The sequence below is a fragment of the Salvia hispanica genome, chromosome 3 (assembly GCF_029641045.1).
Source record: "Salvia hispanica isolate PSC_SH4W2 chromosome 3, Shi_PSC_v1, whole genome shotgun sequence".
NCBI classification, from domain to species: domain Eukaryota; kingdom Viridiplantae; phylum Streptophyta; class Magnoliopsida; order Lamiales; family Lamiaceae; genus Salvia; species Salvia hispanica.
In genome coordinates, this window is record NC_142694.1 from 18,390,123 (window position 1) to 18,412,237 (window position 22,115).

A 22,115-nucleotide genomic window follows, 5' to 3' on the forward strand; every position below is an offset into this window, starting at 1 on the left:
GAACAAGGTTTTATTATTCGGAAAACTGGCCAGTTGGAGTTTTATCGCTCTATGAATAATAAATAAATGTTTCTTGCTAAGTCCACTCTTGGAATTAATAAGATGTTAATTAATTAAGTCTATAACAGACATTAATTAATTAATGGACATTTATATCTTAAGCGCGAGAAATAAATAATAAATAACGGAAACCCGAATTACTTGTAATTTCGGATTTGGATGGGGAGAGTTCAATATTACTTCTGTAGTGGCTGCTCGTAATATTCCAATTAAAGCTTGTATTAAATTGTGGGTTCAATTTAATTAGTAAAAAGCTAATTGGGGGAGCCCATATCCAAAACCTTCCATAGATCTCTGTCTGGGCCCAAAAGGAACTTAATATAAATAGGAGAATAAAGGAGACAAAATCATTCATTATTTTCTCTATGAAATTTTCTTCCTTCTCTCTTCTTTGAAGGAGACGAATTTTTCTTATTTTCTCCTCCGTGAGGAATTTTCTGTCTTCTTTATTCGAGTCCTAGTATTTTGATAAGATCAGCCCACCCTGATATCGAGATACAGTTCGGGAACCAGAGAGAAGATCTGTGGTCTAGTATCGAAGATCATCACGTGGAGAAGGCGCGAGCAATCGACGATTCTTTGGAGAATCAAATCGATAACTCTAACCGTAGAAATCATGTTTAGGATTTACTTTCTATGAGCATAAATTATTTGCGTTCTAGCATGCAATTATCGGTTTAACATGTGAATTGATTAATCGCATAATCGGTCAAATAGATCCATGTCTGATTTATTTGTTTTGTACAAGTCTTCCACTGTGCAAGGGGCTCCAAACCCCAACACTTTGTTCCATAAAAATAGCCTATTTTTTGTTATTTTTAATTCATCTCATAAAAATATACTCCCTCCGTCCCGCTTAAGATGACACTTTTTTCCTTTTTAGTTTGTCACAACTAAGATGACACATTTCCTTTTTTTGGAAACTTTCTCTCTCCAATTAATACATAACCACCTTTTCTCACTTCTATTAAAATATTCATCTTTCTTTCTCTTTCTATTTTAATACTTATACCCACCTATTCTTTCTCCAATTAAACATTTTAACTAATAACCCCTAAAATTCCGTGCGGCTAAGGAATGTGTCATCTTAGCCAGAACGGAAGGAGTACATTTTTATTTTTGGTAAAAAAATTTCTCTAATTTATAAGCCTCATTATCCACAAAAAAATATTTCACTCATACTTTATTAACTGTGCATTTAAACTCGTGTCATCCAAAAATGTACGTAGGAGTATGATATAGAATTTTGGCTAAAACGGTTATGGGACATTGTCAATGGAGTATTAGGGCGTGTTCGCTTTCCCGGTTATGTCAAGAAATGGCCCTAAATCTGGGCAATTTCATATGTTCAGTGTGACGGACTAAATTATTGACGGCCCTAGAATATAGCTAGGCCTGCACTATTCATTTCTGAAATGGCCGAATTCAAATATTGCGATTTTGGTGATTTTTATATCTTGCTTTGGAATGTGCATCCAGAAATAGATGTAAGATTACAATTTTACCCTCAATTTTGGTGATTCATTACAATTTTCTCTCTCCTCCGCCGATCCACCTTTATCCCTTTCCCCTGCGTTTTCCCTTCTCTTTCTTTTGCACCATCTCCATTTTCAAAAACACAGAGCTCTCATCACTCTTTTCCCACTCATCTCTTTCTTTGCCTTTTCACAATTTTCCACAAAATTCAATCCCAGAAAACAAAAGAAAAAAATAAGATTCGGAGGTCTTTATTTTTCTTCCCCCCCCCCCCCCCCCCTCTCTTTTATGCTCCAATTTATTGCTCAAGATCTTGATTTGATTAATAAAAAGTGAGAAGAAGGAAACCCATATATCACTGTGAAAGTTATACTGAGAGGAAAGGATGTCCATGCTTGATCCAGGCTCAAATCAAGTTCCTGGTCTCAACATTAGCGCCGCCTTCCACATCAATCAAGGGGACTCTCCAGCGGCCGAGAGATAGATTCGAACTTGCTGGAGGAGGACGGCCAGCGACCTGTAGAGAAATTTGAACTAAAGGAAAAACCGTTTTGGGTGTGAGAAAAGAGTGAGGAAAAATGGAACTTGGAGAGAGAAGAACGCTCAGACACACAGGAGACTGGGATGGAAGAGCGAGGGCTTTTTTGTCAGCACACTCAAATAAAGAACTGTTCTTTTCTAAAACATGAGGCCAAAACTTGTTCAGCGAACACACAAATTGAATTCTCTATTGGTGGGACCTACCGTCTAATTCTGATCAAGAATTAATTCTTGGCCTTAACCTAAAGAAGAAAGCGAACACCTCCTTACACTATAAGTCTATAATGAACAGTAGACGAGAGTATGATTTAGAATTTTGGCTAAAATGGTAATGGGACATTGTCTAATAATATATTACTCCCTCCGTCCCGGCTAAGATGACACATTGTTTAGCCGGCACGAGATTTTAGGAGTTATTGGTTAAAGTGTTTAATTGGAGAGAGAGAAGGTGGGTGTAAGTATTAAAGTAGAGAGATAAAGAAAGATTGATATTTGAATAAGAGTGAGAAAAAGTGGTTGAATGTATTAATTGGAGAGATATAGTTACCAAAAAAAGAAATATGTCATTTTAGTTGGGACAAATTAAAAGGGAAAACGTGTCATCTTAAGCGGGACGGAGGGAGTATAAGTCTATAATGAACAGTAGACTTGTAGCAATATGGTTCAAATTAGGGGTGAGTAAACGGTTTTCGGTTAATCGGTTAACCGAGAACCGAACCAGGACTGGTCGGTTATCGGTTAACCGATAACCGACATTTACGGTTTTCAGTTGGTACCGGTTATACGTTTTTGCTCTAAGTCGGTTATCGGTTATAACCGGTCGGTTATAATCGATAACCGTCGGTTATAACCGATAACTGAATAAAAATAAATTTTAATTTCAATTATATGTTTATTTAATACTAGAATAAATTATAATTTACTACTTTATCACAATGGAAGAAATTGTAATTTATATCTAAATTTTGTCAAAGTCTCGTATTGCAATGTCAAAAACGTCCATTTTAATTTGTGTCACTATCAATTATAGTATTATACTTATAAATCTATATCTCAAAGTCAATAAAGTGCTTAAGCATTACTATGTTAATTAAATATAGAATAACTCTTCACTTATTATTGGAGAAAAGTTTTTAAATTATATATCATATAAAGTTTAAGAACAATTTATGCGTTACTTGTAAATAGGAGTATAATAATAATAATAATAATAATAATAATAATAATAATAATAATAATAATAATAATAATAATAATAATAAAAAGTAGATGAAAAGTTCAAAGTTAAAACCATAAACAAATTTAATTTCAATTATATTCTTAGTTAATAATAAAAGAAATTGTAATTTACTTCCAAATTTTGTTAAAGTCTCATATTGCAAATCTGCAATGTCAAAAAAGTCTATTTTAATTTGTGTACTATCAGTTATTATACTCATCATATCTCAAATTCAATAAAGTTTATAAATATATTTTTAAAATAAGATCTCTCAAAGTTAACAAGTGCTTAAGCAATACTACTAATTTAAAAATAAGATAACCTTTCACTTATTATTATTAGAGAAAGATTTTCAAATTTTATAATCATTTAAAGTTTAAGTCTATTAAAGAGCCTAAACAATATATGTATTGCTTGTAAATAGAAGTATAATAATAATAATAATAATAATAATAATAATAATAATAATAATAATAATAATAATAATAATAATAATAAAAGTAGATAACAAGTTATCAGTTAAAACCATAAACAATTTTAATTTTTATCATATTTTTAATTAATAATAGAAGAAATTGTAATTTACTTTTAAATTTTGTTAAAGTCTCATATTGCAAATTTGCAATGTCAAAAAAGTCTATTTTAATTTGTGTACTATCAAATATCTCAAAGTAAGTGTCTAAACATTATTTTAAAAATACACATGCATATATATACACCAATTCGGTTAGTTCGGTTTTAACCGATTAATTAAGTAACTGAACCGAAGATCGGGTCGGTTCTGGTTAATTTTTTCATGAAATTTTGGGGTTGGTTAACCGAACCGATCGAATATCCACCCCTAGTTCAAATCCTATGAGGGCAATTTTTAAATTTAATTTTAATTTTTCGGAATGCAGACAATTTTATCATGAATTTAGTGATTTTATACATTTAGTATAATATTTTAGTTATTTATTTACAATACTCCCCCCGTCCACAAAAAATAGAGCAATTTGTGTACGTCACGGGTTTTAATGTAGAATTGGTAAAGTAAGAGAAAAGGGTAAAAAGTAAAGAGTAGGAGAAAAAGTAATTAGAGAAGTAGTGTTATTGGATAGATGTGTAGGGTTATTATTTATTGAAAACTTTCCATAAATGAATGTGCTCTATTTGTTGTGTGGATGTCTCTATTTTTTGTGGACGGAGAGAGTAATATATAACTAAATTATTCTTATATTCAAATAAATAAGGATACTACCGTTTGTATAACGATTAGATGATGTTCGTTCTATGAGGACTGTACAGTATGACGTGGCTTTTGCTCTATATGGGCTTGCGATGCCATTATAGAGATTCTACAGTCACCATAGGATGTCCGCCCTATACGGGCTATGTGATTAACATGAGATGTCCACTCTATATAGGTTTTACGACGCCCATTAATCATTATATGGGCTGTATGGTAGGCATGAGATGCCCGCCCTACATGGTTATATTTGGGCTATAAAGAATGAATTGCGCGTACAATATGATCTAAATGCTTTAGGATATGATTAGTAGATATATGATACGATTTTGTATACTTTTGCTTAGACTTAATAGTTGTTATTAAGATTAAAATATGTGTTTCATAGCTTCTTCATTTGAGGTTTTTAATATTGTTATATTCCCTTCGCCCATGAAATATTGTCCAAGTTTAACTTGACACGAGTTTTAAGAATTGTGAAGAGTTTTAATATTGTTATATTCACTCACGTTCATATTGTTTTATAATAGAATATGAGTGTAAAGAGTTGGTGGAAAGTGGAGTCCATTTATCAAAAATTAAAAAAAAGCAAAGTGGATAACTTTTCACGGACGGACCAAAATGACAAAACTGGACAATATTTCACGGACGAAGGGAGTAATATTTTTTACGGGTTGATGTTTGGTGATAATATATTCAGTCGGGCCTGCCCTTTTACATAGTTGATTTTCATTTTGTTTCAGATTTGACTATACTATACAGTTATTTGTGACATCTCATACTCGATCAGTCACTGATCGGGTATGAGGTATTACATACTCTCTCCGTCCCGTAAAAATAGAAACTGTTTTCTTTTTGGTTCATCCCCTAGAAATAGAAACTTTCTATTTTAAGAAATTTCTTTCTCTCTAATGAGGTTGAACCCACTTTCTATTAACAAACTTTTCTATCTATCTCTTTCTTATTTTGCCAATATTGCATTAACATCCGTGTCATTTCAAAAGTTTTTATTTTTAAGGGACAGAAGAAGAGTTTATATATATATATAGGGTCTTGTTAGGTTGAGATTATTTAGCTAAATTGAGAAATGAGATGCAATATGGGCCACTAATCCACAAGCTAAACAAAATGTCAACAAATACAACATTATGTCAACAAGGGGGTAAAATTTTAATTTCATAATTAAAAAAAGCGTGAAACATCCAAATTGTTTTCAAAACAGCTTTTGAAATTTCTCTAAAATCTCTCTTCAAAAATCTCAAATCTCGCTCATCTTCATACAATTCGAATCCCTTCAAATTCTGCAAAATCTCGCTGATATTCAAAATCTCGCTGCTATAAATGACGAATGAAGAGGAAAATCGGAAAGAATCGGTTCAAAAATCAATTGAAGCTAAGAAACAGAAGTCAAAATCGGCGTTGCATGAAGCCAATTCTTCAGGTTAAGAAATTGATTCAAATTTTAAGTATATTGCTTTGATTTTGGTATTTTAATAAACATCTCGATTTCGTTTTTTATGAATTCGATACTTACTGAATTTTTTTGTTGATTTGCGATTGTAGAATCGGAAAAGATGGCAACGAGAAATGCTGCTGTAGAAAAAGGAATAGAAGAAGCTTCACCTTCCAGTTAAGTATTTGTTTAAATTTTTAAGATTATTGACATTCTATATACTAGCTATTGACATAACTATAATAATATACTGTTGACAGTAGTATATGCTTGTTTGAATAAGTATTGACATATTGTATGCTTGTTAGAGCAACTGTAGAAAACATACAAATGTATGGCTGTAGTAGTATGTCAACAACTATAGACATAGAGTATGCTTGTTTCAATGGCTATTAGGATGGCTGTAGAAAACATATGTATGGTTATAGAAGTATGTCAATAGCTATTGACATATTCTAAGCTTGTTTAAATAATAGTTGACATAGTAATATTTATATAAACAGAGTATACTTGCCATAAACTTTATAAGATAATCAACAGGTTATGTCAACTTTAACTGTTGACATAATAGTAATAATATAATTGTTCTAACTATATATAGAAAATACCTTTTAATGACAGAGCATACTTAATGCCTGAAATTCTGTTAATTGTGCTTGGTATATCTAATTAAATAATTTTAGTAATATACACACACTTGATGTCAACAGAGTACACTTGTTATTGTCATGATACTTTGTATAATTGATATAGATTTATTATGTTTGATTTTAAACCAGAAAACAGAAGAACATCCAAGCGAAAAAGGAGTACCTCAGTATCTCAGAAAGAGTTAATTACTGTTAACAAAAAGCAAAAGAAAAGTGTAGAGGATGGAAAACAGATTGTTATTGCTGAAAATCTATCTCAAAGACTTCTAGTGAAAAGGAAGCCGATGTATTTTGTTGATGCAATAAGCAGACTGAATGAGGAACAGATTAATTATGTGAAGGAGTTGGGTTTCGAGAGTGTCCTACATTTCAAGATTGATTACATTCCTAGCAGATTAGCATTAGTATTATTAAAAAATTTTGAAGAGAATAAGTGCAAGATAAAGCTTAACAATGGTAAAAAAATTCATATCACTGAAGAGGATGTGGAGCTTGTATATGGATTCCCAAGAGGTGACATTACTTATTCTAGAGATAAGTGTAAAAGTAATGCAGCTTTCATGAGGAAGATAGCAAAGAAATGTGGTACGAAAAAAGAAAGTGTGAACCATAACGATGTTTTAAAGGTTATGTTGAATGATCTTAAAGGAGGAAGGCAGTTTAAAACAATGTTTTTGTTATTGCTAGAATCAACATTGATTGAGCAATCAACATGTGGAATGGTAAAATCTAAGATTGGAGAGATAGTTGATGATCTGGATAACGTGAGAAATGTAAATTGGTGTTCGTATGTAATATCTGTTCTCAAATTTGCAAAACAAAATTGGTCAATCACAGAGAAGAATGCATTTGCTGGACCACTTCCCTTCCTTATGGTATGTTTTACATTTTGCATTGTTGATTATTAACATTATTACATTAGGTTGTGTGTGTAGTTGATATAGCTCGTACTATAGTTGAAATAAGCTGTATTAGTTATTTTAAGTGGCTTGTGTATTGAGTTGACACAACACAATAGTAATTGACATGCATATTTTAACATATGCAGCTCTGCTACTTAGACAGAGTTATACAAGACAAGCGTCCTGTTCCTCGGACATTTCCATTAATGAAAGGATGGAAAAGTGAGCATCTTCAGGCTAGAGAAGATAGAGAGATTAGTGCAGGAGTTTTTGGTTTAGGAAATGTAAAGAAGAGATACATTCGAAATGAAGAGCAGCAGCAAGAGAATGTAGAACAAAGTGTTGATGTAGATGACAGTGGAGTGGGGTCTACTTCTCAGAACATACTCCCATCAGATATGGTGAAAAATGTTTTAAAATACATAAATCAGATAAATGATGGCAGGACCAATCTTGTTAGAGTCCTCAAAGAAGCTTCTTCACAGATCAAGAATAATGATTTATTCGGATTTGTGTGTGACATTGCTAGAAGCGCAATTGGAAGCCAAAAATCTCCGGTTGTATCTGTGAGTGACACTTTCCTGCATTTGTCCCAGTCATTTAATATAGACGACAATGTTGATGTTGATAACTGGAAAGCGGTGTTTGCCTCAATACGGAATGCTGAAAAAGAAAACGAAACACTTGAAGATTTGAATGAATTTCCAACTTTCAGATTGGAAGATTTCTTCGATAAAGTAAGCACATAATCAACCTATATTTAGATTAATACGTCATTTTGTTGATACATTGTTGAACTAATTTTTGAACAGGCTGTAGAAGAAACAAATAGAGAAAATTTACCTACATCACCAGTTGATAATCCTGAAGAGGTCAGACAAACTGTTGAAGAAGATGAACGAAGCAAGGAGAACATGATGTGTGATGGTGATAATGAATCAAACTCTCCTATCTTGACAGCCGTACTAGGATCTCCACACACAGCATCCCCATCTCTACAACAACAAGAAGCCAATGCTTCAGAGCATGTCAACAATCAAGCATCAGTTTTAGGATCTGAGAACAGAGGAAGTGAGATGGAAATTCAAGTACAAGTTCAAGCTGATAGGGCATTACCAACTACTGAATATGTTGGACATGTCAATACTCAAGAATCAATTATGGAATCTGAGTTGGAAATGCAAGAAGGAGTTGAAGCTGATAGGGCATCACCAACAACTGAATCTTCTGGACAAGTCAATAATCAATCATCACTTATAGAATTTGAAAACAGGAGTAGTGAGTTGGAAATTCAAGCAGAAGATGAAGCTAATAGGACATCACCAACAAATGAATCTCCTGCACATGTCAATATTGAAGCATCAATTATAGGATTTGAGAACAGGAAAAGTGAGTTTGAAATTCAAGAAGAAGATGAAGCTGATATAGACTTAAGAACACAAAATGCCTTGCATCTATTATCAAAAGCATGTACTGACTTTGAAATCACCAACAATGAAGAAACAATCAAGGCAACAAATGTTATTGTTGATATCATAAATGAACAGGTACAGTTTATAATGATTATATTAAACTCTTGAATATTTTTATATGATTTTATATTAGTTATTAACATTGTGGATATCATAGTTGACATAGATAAAAATATAATTGACATGGTATAGCATGGAGTTTCAGGAAGACAGGGAGGATGCAGCTGCATGCTCAATTGTTGAGTATATGATGAGAGAGGGTATTGAAACATTGGATGACACTCCTCCTGAATCCAACATAAAAATACAAGAACATAAAGGGAAAGAGAAGATGCATGAGGAAAAAGAAAAAACTCCTGAAAACACGGAAAGAAGAATGATTGTTTACAAGGTAAAAAAATGAATGAATTATTGTTTACATTGCTTGTAATAGTTGTTAAAATGTAATTGACACGGTTATTGACACGATATGTAGTGCAGTTGACATGATATGTAGTGTAGTTGACATAATAATATTAGTTATTGAAACAGTTAGTGTAATATAGTTGACATGATTTGTAATTGCAACTAACATTAAATTCACTTACAACAGCATCTGAACCCAGTTCCGATCTCTGAGATTCCACTGGCTGAAGCTAGAGAGAAACAGACTCGTGCTGAAATGCGTCCTAGTCCAGTGCTACGCTCACCATTTGAAATACGAGCCGTGCATATGAAAACAACCCTGAACCCAGACGAAAGAGATATGTACTATTACATAGTAGAAACTGAAGGAAAAAATGAGTATGCATAATTTAATTGTTTGAATAATCTCTACAATCCTTTTATATTTAGATGCAGTTGACATAATTTATGAATGATATTTAAATGTTGTCTGCACGCTTTCATTTCAGTGATTTATGTGTCTACACTAATGGCTTTGTTTGGGCAAGCAAAGGAGTGTTTTCATCTCTGAAACCCCATTCAGAAATCAGTACAGGTGTAATTGATGTATGGGCAGCGCACCTGAACTACAAGGAAAGAGAAAGGGCAAAATCGTCACCGCTGCGCCTGTTTCTGACAACATCCCTATGCGTGAGTAATCTAAATTTCTGTGTAAACTATTTGGATGACAAATTTCACTAACAAAAAAATGTTAAATGCAGTATTTGAATATAACAAATCGGCAGCCTCATTGGGATCCATTACAATCCCAGAACAACTTTGTGTCACGAATTCAACAGGAGATTGGAACAATAGAAGATTTCGATTGGAGAAAGATTGATTTGGTAACAAATTTATTTTTGTGCAAAGATCTCACAGTTTCATCTACATAGTTTTTGACAGGATTTGTCAAATTCTTTTCTCTAATTTTATCTGACATACAATACAGGTATTCTTCCCTGTTTTTAAAAGTAGATCTTACTATGTTGTGGTATTCTGGATGAGGATGAACAAAATTGAGATAATTGATAGTGCCAAACCACCTAGAGACAAGAATCCCTTGGAAAAGTATAGCTTTGATGTTGCAATACTGGTATGCTTTTTTAAATATAGCTAACATTATGTTTAGATTTTTGTTGACATAATTTATGTATCTTGCTAAAATGCTTTGTATGCAAATTTTAATTTAGTTGTTTATATATTTGCAGAAAGATATGTTTGAGGCATACTTTATAGAGAATAACATGACAGATCTATCACAAAATATAAAGAAGTCTCCTTACAAGGTTATTCCTTTAGATTGGGCCACAAGCACCAATAAAGAAGACAGTGGTGTTTATGCAATGAGACATATGGAGACATACTTTGGCAAGAAGGGAAGGGATTGGGATATTGGCTTTACTCCACGCGGCTTGAAGATTGTACAGGTACTCAGAGGAAGATATTGCGAAGCAATGCTTACATCAGAGAGCAACAAGAAGTCTATGGATATGATATGTCATGCTAACATCTGGATGAATGCAAACAGGCAAAGATTATCTGCGTTACAGAACAAGTACAAGGAATGGTTCAGCTGTAGAACCAATAAGTAAACAACTGTTTTATTTTGATTTGAACAAAGACTCGTTTGAATATTTGATGGTATCATGTTTTTCAGATGGATGTGTAAAACAATTATTATATATCGATTTGAACTACGCAGCATGTAATATTATATCAACTATGAAATCAGTAAAGCAACTTCAGTAGTAATGTCAACAACTTGAATTTTATGTCAACAGCTCAAAAACAATTGTTTTAACTAAAAAAATATACAACTATTTTTCTTCATTTTTTAATTTTAAATATGTACTGGCATTATTATTATAAAAAACATGTTAATAGTTTTCATATAAAAACTCAACAAATGTGAACAGCTTGTTAATAGGCTTCATATAAATTTTCAGATAACTGAATATTTTGAACATATTCATGAATTATGGTCATACAATATATTTCAGTATAAAGCAAATTAAATGGGAAAAACAAAAAGGAAAATATAAATAAACTGTATGTAATGCCAATAACTAAATAATTGTCATGTCAACTGCCTTTTTCAAAAATATTAACAATGTCAGCTGCCTTTTTTTCTAATGTCAACAACTTGAATTTTATGTCAACAGCTCAAAAACAATTGTTTTAACTAAAAAAATGTACAACTATTTTTCTTCATTTTTTAATTTTAAATATGTACTGGCATTATTATCATAAAAAACATGTTAATAGTTTCCATATAAAAACTCAACAAATGTGAACAGCTTGTCAATAGGCTTCATATAAATTTTCAGATAACTCAATATTTTGAACATATTCATGAATTATGGTCATACAATATATTTCAGTATAAAGAAAATTAAATGTGAAAAAAAAAGAAAATATAAATAAACTGTATGTAATGACAATAACTAAATAATTGTCATGTCAACTGCCTTTTTTTCAAATATTAACAATGTCAACTGCCTTTTTTTCTAATAAAATGGATGAAAAAATATTTAATTTAAAATAATCTACTCTACAAAGTATTCCGCCAAGTCACAAAAAAGCATAATATTAAATATTTCTCAACCACCTACTCTATCACAAATACTAGATTACCGCTCAAAACAATTTCTGCTACTCTCTCATATTCAAACCCTTCGTCTACCCGGCTTCATCTCTTTTCTAGGTTTCTAAATCGATTAGGAATGTCAACCGGAGAAAGAAACACTGATTCAGTTGGATCGTCAACCATTCTCGAAAAAATGAAGCCAGAAATGGAGGTCAACAGCAAATCAACAAAAAGTACTGAAACGACTAATTCAGGTTAAAGATTTCTTTCGTTTATGAATTGTATGACTTCAATTTCACTTTTGAAAAACACAGTTTGATTATTCAAAAGATTTTATTTTTAGGTTTCATTATTTAATTATCTGATGAGTTCGACTTTTGCTTTTTTAAAACAGCAGCAGAATTTTTTCTGAGGTCAAGTATTATGTATTTAAATTTTTATGATTATTGACATTAAAAGATGTCTGTTGACATAGTAGTATTGACATTTTATAAAATAAATGTTAGCATAATGTATGCTTGTTTGAATTGTTGTTGACATAGTCATATGGTTCCTATAAAATAGATATGTTCTGTACACACAAAAATGAATTCATATGTGAAGTGTCAAAGGATAACAAAGTACGTCAACAGGGTATGATGGCAATTGTCATATGTATGATAGTAGTTGCTATAAATTTTGAAATGATAATATTGTATTGTTGACATTTTGTTGAAATAGTGATATTGACATTTTATACAAAAATTATTGACATAATGTGAACTTATCTGAATGGTTGTCAAGATAGTTATATGGGTGACATTATATTACTGAATTGTTGACATTTTTATTGTACTTGATTTAAAACCAGAAAAAAAGAACACAACAAAAAGAAAAAGAAGTACATCAATTGATGGGGATGAGTTGATTACATCTGAGATTAGAAGTAAAAGAAGAAATGACAAGAGACCATTAATTGCTTTTGAGATTAGAAGCAAAAAACAGAATGATAAGTATAGGGAGGCTAAGGAACAGAAAAAGAAAAGTGATTTCTTTTCTAAAAGGCTTCTAGTCAAAAGGAAGACGTTGTATTTTATTGAAACACTAAGTAAATTGAATGAGGCCCAGATTAATGCTGTCAAAGACTTGGGTTTTGGGAATGATTTTCATTTCAAGGTCGATTACATTCCTAGCTATTTGGCATTTGAATTGGTGAAATGTTTTGATGACAAAGACTGCAAGATAAAGCTAAATAATAAGAGAAGTGTTAGTATAACAGAGGAAGATGTGGAGCTGGTATATGGATTTCCGAGAGGTAGGATAAATTACTCCAGAGCTAACTGTAAAAGTAATGCGTCTTTCATGAGAGATATAGCCACACATTGTGAAATAAAACAAGGAGGAAATGTTAGCCATAAAGCTGTGGAAGAGCTTATGTTAGAAGATAGTGAAGGAGGGTCATGGTTCAAAAGATTGTTCTTGTTACTATTAGAATCAGCATTGATTGAGCCATCAACATGTGGAACAATAAAGTCTAAGATTGGGGAAATAGTTGATGATCTGGATAATATTAGAAATGTCAACTGGTGTTCGTACACATTGTCTGTTCTGAAGTTTGCAAAGGAAAATTGGTCAAAGAAAAAGAAGAATGCTTTTGCAGGACCACTTCCTTTGCTCATGGTATGTTTTACGTTTCACATTAAAGATTATTAATAGTGAACATAATTACATTAGGTTATATGTGTAGTTGATATAGCTTATAATTGTTATTGATATGTATTTTATATGCAGCTCTGCTACATGGATAGAGTTTTACAAGCCAAACGTTCAATTCCTCGCACATTCCCATTAATGAAAGGCTGGACAAGCACATATCTCCAGGCTAGGGAAGATCGGGAGATAGATGTGGGAATATTTGGTAATGGACTTATCTTCAATAGATATATCCGTGAACCGGAGCAGGAGCAGGAGCACGAGCAGGAGCCTCAACAACAGATTCCCAACGTAGTTGACAGCGAGGTTGGGTCTTCCAAAAGCGTTGTCCCAAAAGATATCATGCAGAATGTATTGAAATACATTCAAATCATGAACTATGGGAAGACCAATCTAGTAAAAACACTTGAAGAAGTTCCTACACACGTCAAAACTAATCATCTATTTGGATTAGTTTGTGATATTGCTAGATCTGCAATTGGAAGCCCAACAACTTCTGTTCAATCTGTGGAAGACAAGTGTGTAAAATTGGCAGAGTCATTTCTTCAAGACAAAAATGAGGCATTTGACAACTGTAAAACAATCTGTGAAGCACTAGTTACTGTCGAAAAGAAAAGGGAAGCGCTTGAAGATTTGACTAAATTTCCAAGTTTCAAATGGAGAGATTGCTATAACAAAGTAAGTACATCATTTTGTTTACATACATTTTGTCTAAGTTGAAATTAATTTGATATTAATTATAAATAACCCTTTCAATAGACTGCTGAAGAAGAAGGAAAAGAAGAACAGCAAACTGAAGGACAAGAAGAACAACAAAGTGAAGGAGAAGAAGAACAAGAAGGATCAAAAGAGGACAACACATGTGGCAGAAAATCAGAAAGATCTTGAACATGTACAATTTACAATAACTATCTTAAACTATAAAGATATTCTGCATATTATAGAAAAAAATATATTTAACATAACATAATGTGTTTCAATTGAAATAATAGAAAGATAAGCAGAATCAAGATGACACAAATGTTGAAACGGAGAGAGAAAAACCTCTGGATAAAGAAGATAATATTGATGAGGTAACTAAAACTGAGATTAAACAGTATATTAGTTTTATAAAAGGAGTGAAGTGTCGTTGACATGACTTGATAGTGTAGTTGATATGAGTTATAATAATTAGTGACATGGCTTCTAAGTGTAGTTGACATGGCTTCTACGTGTAGTTGACATGGCCTCTATGAGTAGTTGACATGGCCTCTATGAGTAGTTGACATATTATGTACCGTAGTTGACATTACTTTTATGACAAGATATGAACCGTAGTTGACATAGAAAGAATTTGTAGCTGACATGAATTTTATGTCAACTGAAAACAGAATATTGCTTCAATTTCTGAGATTGCACTTCCAGAAGATAGAAACAAAACTGAACTCAACACAGCAGAAGTAAATGATGTTGATATACTGCCATACCTGGAAGTTCATGAAAGAGATCTCTACTATTACATAGTGGAAACAGGAACAACAGATGTGTATGTATATTTTAATAATATTCACAATATAAAAAAAAAATAGTTTTCTAAACAGTTGACACGATTTATGATTGTTGTTCATATGTTATTTTAATAACTTCATTTCAGGAATGCATGTGTGTATGATGATGATTTTACTTGGGCAACCAAGGAATTGTTCAACTCACTGAAGCCCCATGAAGAAATCAAATCAGGTGTTATTGACTCATGGGCTTCACATTTGAACAACATTGAAAAACAAAAGCCAAAAACATCACCTGCACGGTTTTTCATGACAACAAATCCAACAGTAAGTAATTTAAAAATTTATATAAAATATTTGAATTACAGTCCTCCTTAACCGAATATGTTAATTGCAGAATTTCAATGTTACAAATCGGCCAGAAAGTTGGAATACTACGATGGCAACGAACAAATTCATCGATGAAATAGAGAATGAGATTAAAAAAAGACTAGAATTTGATTGGAGAAACATTGATTTGGTAATTAGATCTAACAATTAAATTTTTGAGAAAATATTAGGATGTGTTCTTTGAATGTAATTTTATCTTCCATGTGATATAGGTCTTCTTTCCAATCTGTGAAAACCGACATTACTACCTGGTAGTATTCTGGCTGAAACAAAGTAAGATTGAGATCATAGACAATAGAAAAACATTTAAGGGAATGGATGAATTAGAGGAGTATGGACATGAAATTGGTTTACTGGTATGTTTTTTTTATCTTATTGAAACAGTCTGTACATTTTTTTGATATAATTTATGCACAATGTTAAAATGTTTTTTATGTATACTTTTATTTATTTATTAATATATTTGCAGAAAGATATGTTGGAGGCATACTACAAAAAGAAGAACTTGTTAGAGATATTGGAAAATATTAACAAGTCTTCCATCGATGTTCTTTCCTTGAAGTGGGCCACAAACACCAACATAAAGGACTGTGGTGTCTATTTAATGAGACACATGGAAACTTATGTTGAAAAAAAAGATAGTGAATGGAATGTTGGTTTGTCTGCACGCAGCATAAAGTTACTCCAAGTACTGCGTGGAAGATATTGCTACAACTTGATTGCATCAAGTTACAACAACCAGAGAGTGCCCATTTTAGAAGTAGCAAATGCATGGATGGAAGAAAACAAGAACATATTGAAGAGTTTGAACAACAAATACAGAAAGTGGTTTGTTAATAGAAAGAAGTGAAACAGAATTTGGGATGTATTTAACGTTTAATGTTGTTAACTTTCTTGTTTTGGGATGAATTTCAAAACAGCTACTATTGTGGTTTCTAACTTTTGAACTTATTAAAATGTATATTTTCTGTTAATTTTGGTTATGATTCACATGACTTATTATTATTGTTGATATGGCTTATAATTGTTATTGACATGACTCATAATTGTTGTTGACATGATTCTGTAGATACTTAAAATAGTAAATAATATAGTTGACACGGCTTTAACGTGTAATTGACATGACATTTATATCTCGTTGACACTATATGCACCATAGTTGATATAATTGTTATTGACATGACTTATAATTGGTGTAGACATGGCTTATACTTATTGTTGACACAGTTCTGTGCATAGTTGACATGACTTATAATTGTTGTTAAAATGATTCTATGAGTAATTGACATAGTATGTAACGTAATTGAAATGGGTCTATACGTAGTTGACATGACTTATAATTTTTGTTGACATGATTCAATTTGTAGTTAAAATACTATGTAATATAGTAGACATGCTTGTATGTGTAGTTGACACGGCTCTAACGTGTAGTTGACATGAATTTTATGTACCGTTGAAACGATATGCACAAAATTTGATATAATTGTAAAACTAATATAGTTGACATGGATTGTACGTGTAGTTGATATGGCTTAAACATAGTTGACATGACTAGTATATGCCGTTGACACGAAGTTCACCATAGTTGACATAATTATATTAGTTGTTGACATGGCTACTACGTATAGTTAACATGGTTTGTAACATAATTGACATAACTTGTACGTGTAGTTGACACGATATGTAGCGTAGTTGACATGACTGGTATGTGCCGTTGACACGATGTGCATGATAGTTGACATAATTATATTACTTGTTGACATGGCCAGTATATATAGTTGACTCAATTTTTAAGTGGTTGACATGTGCACATTAAAAACATGAAGGAGCATGAAAGCAAGGCATGTCCAACTTGTATTGAAATGTCAACAACTTATAACCAAATGTCAACACTTTGTATAAAGGTGTACAACTCAGAAAACAAATCTTAAAATTAAAAAAACAGAATCATAAATAGATTTCAATAGAGATGAAAATCAGATATAAACAACAAATGAGAAAATGTCAATAATTTGTAGTCTATGTCAACAAATAAAAAAAAAAACCCTTACTATTAAAAAAAAAAACAATCATGTCTCCTTTCTGCCACAACTTCTAGCATTATGATCAGTAACTTTGTGACACTTTCCACAACGCCTATGAGGTTTATTTGCCTTTTCAATTGCTTTCTCTATGCTTGACTTAATCCTGCTTTTCTTGTCACTTGCACCTCCTTTTGTACTAACCACATCTGGAGCATGGGCAGTTATTTCTTCAGGAACAGCAATACCATATATGTTCATGATTGAATCATTTTTATCAAGAGAAGACGATCCAGCACAGTCATCTTTAAAGATTTGAGGACCAATACCCGCAAGCAAATTATCCAAAGCAATCAAATGATCTTTATTTCTAAAAGCACGCTGATATAGACCAAAGTAACGACCATGACACCTGTTAGCAATCTGTAGTTTGTCATCTTTGTTAGAACCTGCGCACATATAAAATGTCAACAGCATATATAAGATGTCAACAGCTTAAACAACACATGCTAAAACTTAAACTGAAATATCTATAGAAAACAGTTTGCATACCTCTGTCAGACGCACTTTCATCAATTGTGAGACCATGAACTGCCTTTAGTAATTCACTTTTAAGCCAACGGTTGCCAACATATTTCTCTGGAATATTGTTGACATCTTTGTTTCTGAGGATGAAAAAAAGGTGGCTGCATAGATAACCACACCTTAAAAATAGTTTACACTCACATTCATATGACTCAGTCTCTATCTCATGTCTAACTGTAAAGATCTTCTTTCTAGCATCAGAAACTTTGAAGACCTCGATGTTCTCCAATGTGGACATGCTAATCATCCGACAACTCTTATCAGCCTCAACAATCAAATCTTGTACCACTCTAAACATCCTATCTGTGTAAACAGATCCCAATTGCTTCTCAAATGCTAAATCAGTGACATATTTTGGAGTGATTACAGAATCATAATAGTCAAGCCTTTCAGTTTGATTCCTTTGAGCATCAATGGCATTGTTATACTGAAGAGTGAAATCAGCAAAATTGAACAACGGTTTCGAGTACCTCTTAAAAAAACTGTTTTCAGATTCTGAAAGAGATGTTGTTCTCATTAAAGAACCCATAGGAACATCTCTAAAGAAGGCTGGGATCCACATCTGTCTGATCAAAAACATATCCTTAAACCACTTATGATCTTCTACACTATATTTTTCAACAATACTAGTCCATAATATATCAAACTCATCTGGATCTAACAACTCTGACCAAACACAAGACTTAAACTCCTTACTAAACTTTTCTCTATCAGAAATTGATTTAGGTATCTTCTCAAATAACTTGCTCATAATATGCCACATACACAAACGATGCCTTGTACCAGGTAATACTTTCTCAATAGCAAGCCTCATTCCCCAATCTTGGTCAGTAATTATGATTCTTGGAGCAACACCCATGCATTCAACAAATACAGTGAAAAGCCATGAAAATGCATCACAATTCTCACCGGATACAAAACCAGCTCCAAACGCAATAGGACACCCATGATTGTCTTTCCCAGTAAATGGACCAAACACCATACGATACCTATTGAACAAATACATCAACACAAAACATCAATAATGTCAATTATAGATATATGCTATGTCAACTATTAAATCAGAAATGATGCAAAGTACAAATGTATCATATGTCAACTACCATGTCAACTACCATCTATGTCAACTAATAAGTATAATAAATAAACTACCTGTTTGTTGAATATGTTGTATCAAATGCTACAACATCTCCAAACATGTGGTAATGCTTCCGAGACTCAGCATCAGACCAGAATAAGCTCACTAACTTATTATCTTCAGATGATAATTGATATTTGTAAAAAAAGCCTTCACAAATTCTCTTCTTCTCTTGCATCTGATTTAGAATCATTTGCACATCCACTTCTTTTAATTTCTCTTTAATATCACGTGAACAATTCCTAACATCAGTCAACGTACACCCAACAACATCATAACCACCGAAAAACTCTTTTAATAAGTTAAAAGTAGAGGTAGGACCGATGTTAGCTTTGGTGCAATCTTCAACAAACTTGTGATGAACATCATTCAAACTCCGATTACCTTTCAAAAATCTCTTATGATCTTTATCAACCATAGTATGATTATGTTCCTCAACAAACTGATGCACTAGGTAATACTTATCACCAAAATCAGAAAAAAACCTAAAACTAATTCTCGCTCCACATCCACATCTTTTCGTTCCACGTCTACGTCTCTTCTTTGAAGATACTTCTTCATCATCAGACACATTACCATCCTCAGATACATTAACATCAACATCCAATGAATCTACCGTATGAAATCCTTATCTATTGCAAACAATATACTGAAAAATAATAACACCACCACTAGACCTATTCCCAAATCTTCGACAATCAAAACGACACTCCTGAGCATACATTTCATAAAATGAAATTCCTTCCTCAAGAGAAGAAAAATTTTGACCTTCAAAAGGCCTCAACTCAGGCTTGCAAATTGGAATAACAGACCCTACAACATAGAATATTTACCCAAGAACATAAATCATGTCAACAGATTTTCAAGTCATGTCAACAGAGAATAAATCAACAACATAACAGCTTTAGTTATCTCTAAAGAGGTGGCTGCACTCTTGTAAAATTCTTAGACAATTATTACAAGTTATGTAAGCCAAAATATCAGAATAGACTTCAGATTACAAGGATCAAAATGTCCAGATTAATGAAACAGAAAGTGAACAAAGAGCATGACAACAACACAGAATATTTACCAAGGAACATAAATCATGTCAACAGATTTTCAAGTCATATCAACAGAGCATAAATCAGCAACATAACACAAAAAAATCATCTTAATGAAAATCAAACCAAACTACCTTCACCATTCATAAATCATGTCATCAGATTTTCAAGTTACATCAATGCAAATCAAAAGACTTACGTAAATTACCCCTATAGTTATCTCTAAAGAGGTGGCTGCACTATTATAAATTCTTAGACAATTGTTATAAGTTATGTAAGCCAAAATATCAGAACAAGTTTCAAATTACAAGGATCAAAATGTACAGTTTAATTAGAATACACTGATGGAAACACACGATGTCAACAGAATAATTAACAAATACACATAAATCATGTCAACAGAGCATAAATCACCAACATAACACAACAAAATAATGTTAATGAAACAGAAAGTGAACAAAGAGCATAGCAACAACACAGAATATTTAACAAGTAACATAAATCATGTCAACAGATTTTCAAATCATGTCAACAGAGCATAAATCACCAACATAACACAAAAAATTCATGTTAATGAAAATCAAACAAAACTACCTCCACCATTCGTCGACGTAGACTCAGAATAAGATGAAGAATCCATCAAATAACACTTAGCTGTTGATTATGAACTGAAATCGGACCTGAAGATGAGAAAAAAAAAAAAACTAATTAGGAACAAATTTAACTGGGCATCAACAAATAAAGGATAAAAACAGAATAAAAGTGGGTATAATCGACCGAAAAACGTCAAAATCAACAGAGAAATCCGTCGAAAATCCGTCGAACTGTTCGTCTGTTTTTCGAAAATTGAAGCACAAATCAGATATCGTTGAAATCGTTGAAATCGTCTGAGTCTAATTTCGTGAATCAATAGAATCATAAATCCTTAGAATAGATTCAATCAGTGATAGTATTGAATTGTTAAATTCTCAGCAGAATCGCCGATGCAACATGAATATGATGAAGAACCCTAAATTAAAACGCGAAAAGACCATTATACCCTTTCATATTAAACTAATCTAATAATATTTATTGTGTGGCAAAATCTGGACCACTCATTTAATAAAAATGAGTGGCTGATATTGCATCTCATTTCTCAATTAGCCTAAATAATCTCAATTGATCATGATCCTATATATATATATATATATATATATATATATATTGAATATATATAATATTAAAGACCATGATATACATAGAAATAATATTTTCTAAAATATTACCGAAATTTCCACCTAAATTTTCTAACTTTAAATGTTCTAGCTATCTATTTTCTAATCCAATAACCATAATATACGTAAAAACAATACTGCTAGATCATCTATTTTCTAGTCCGATAGTCCAAATTAGTTCTATATATTCTTATATTGAAGGAGTTTTTAACGAGTCACGATCCTAGTTCATGATGAATAAAAATATATTTTCTCCATTTCATGAAAATAAAAAAGTTTGAAGTTTGAAATAATATAAGTTTTAATGCATAATTGATAAAATAAATCAAAGATAAAAAGAAAATAAAATTATTAAAGTGAGTAGTGGAAAATGTGGTCTGCCTCGTTAGAGAGAAAGAAATTGCCAAAAGTAGAAATGGACTATTTTTATCAGACGGATAAAAATGAAAAGAGTGTACTCCCCCTTCCTAAAAGTAGAAATTATTTTCTTTTTTAGTCCATTTTCTAAAAATAAAAACTCTCCATATTAGAAAAT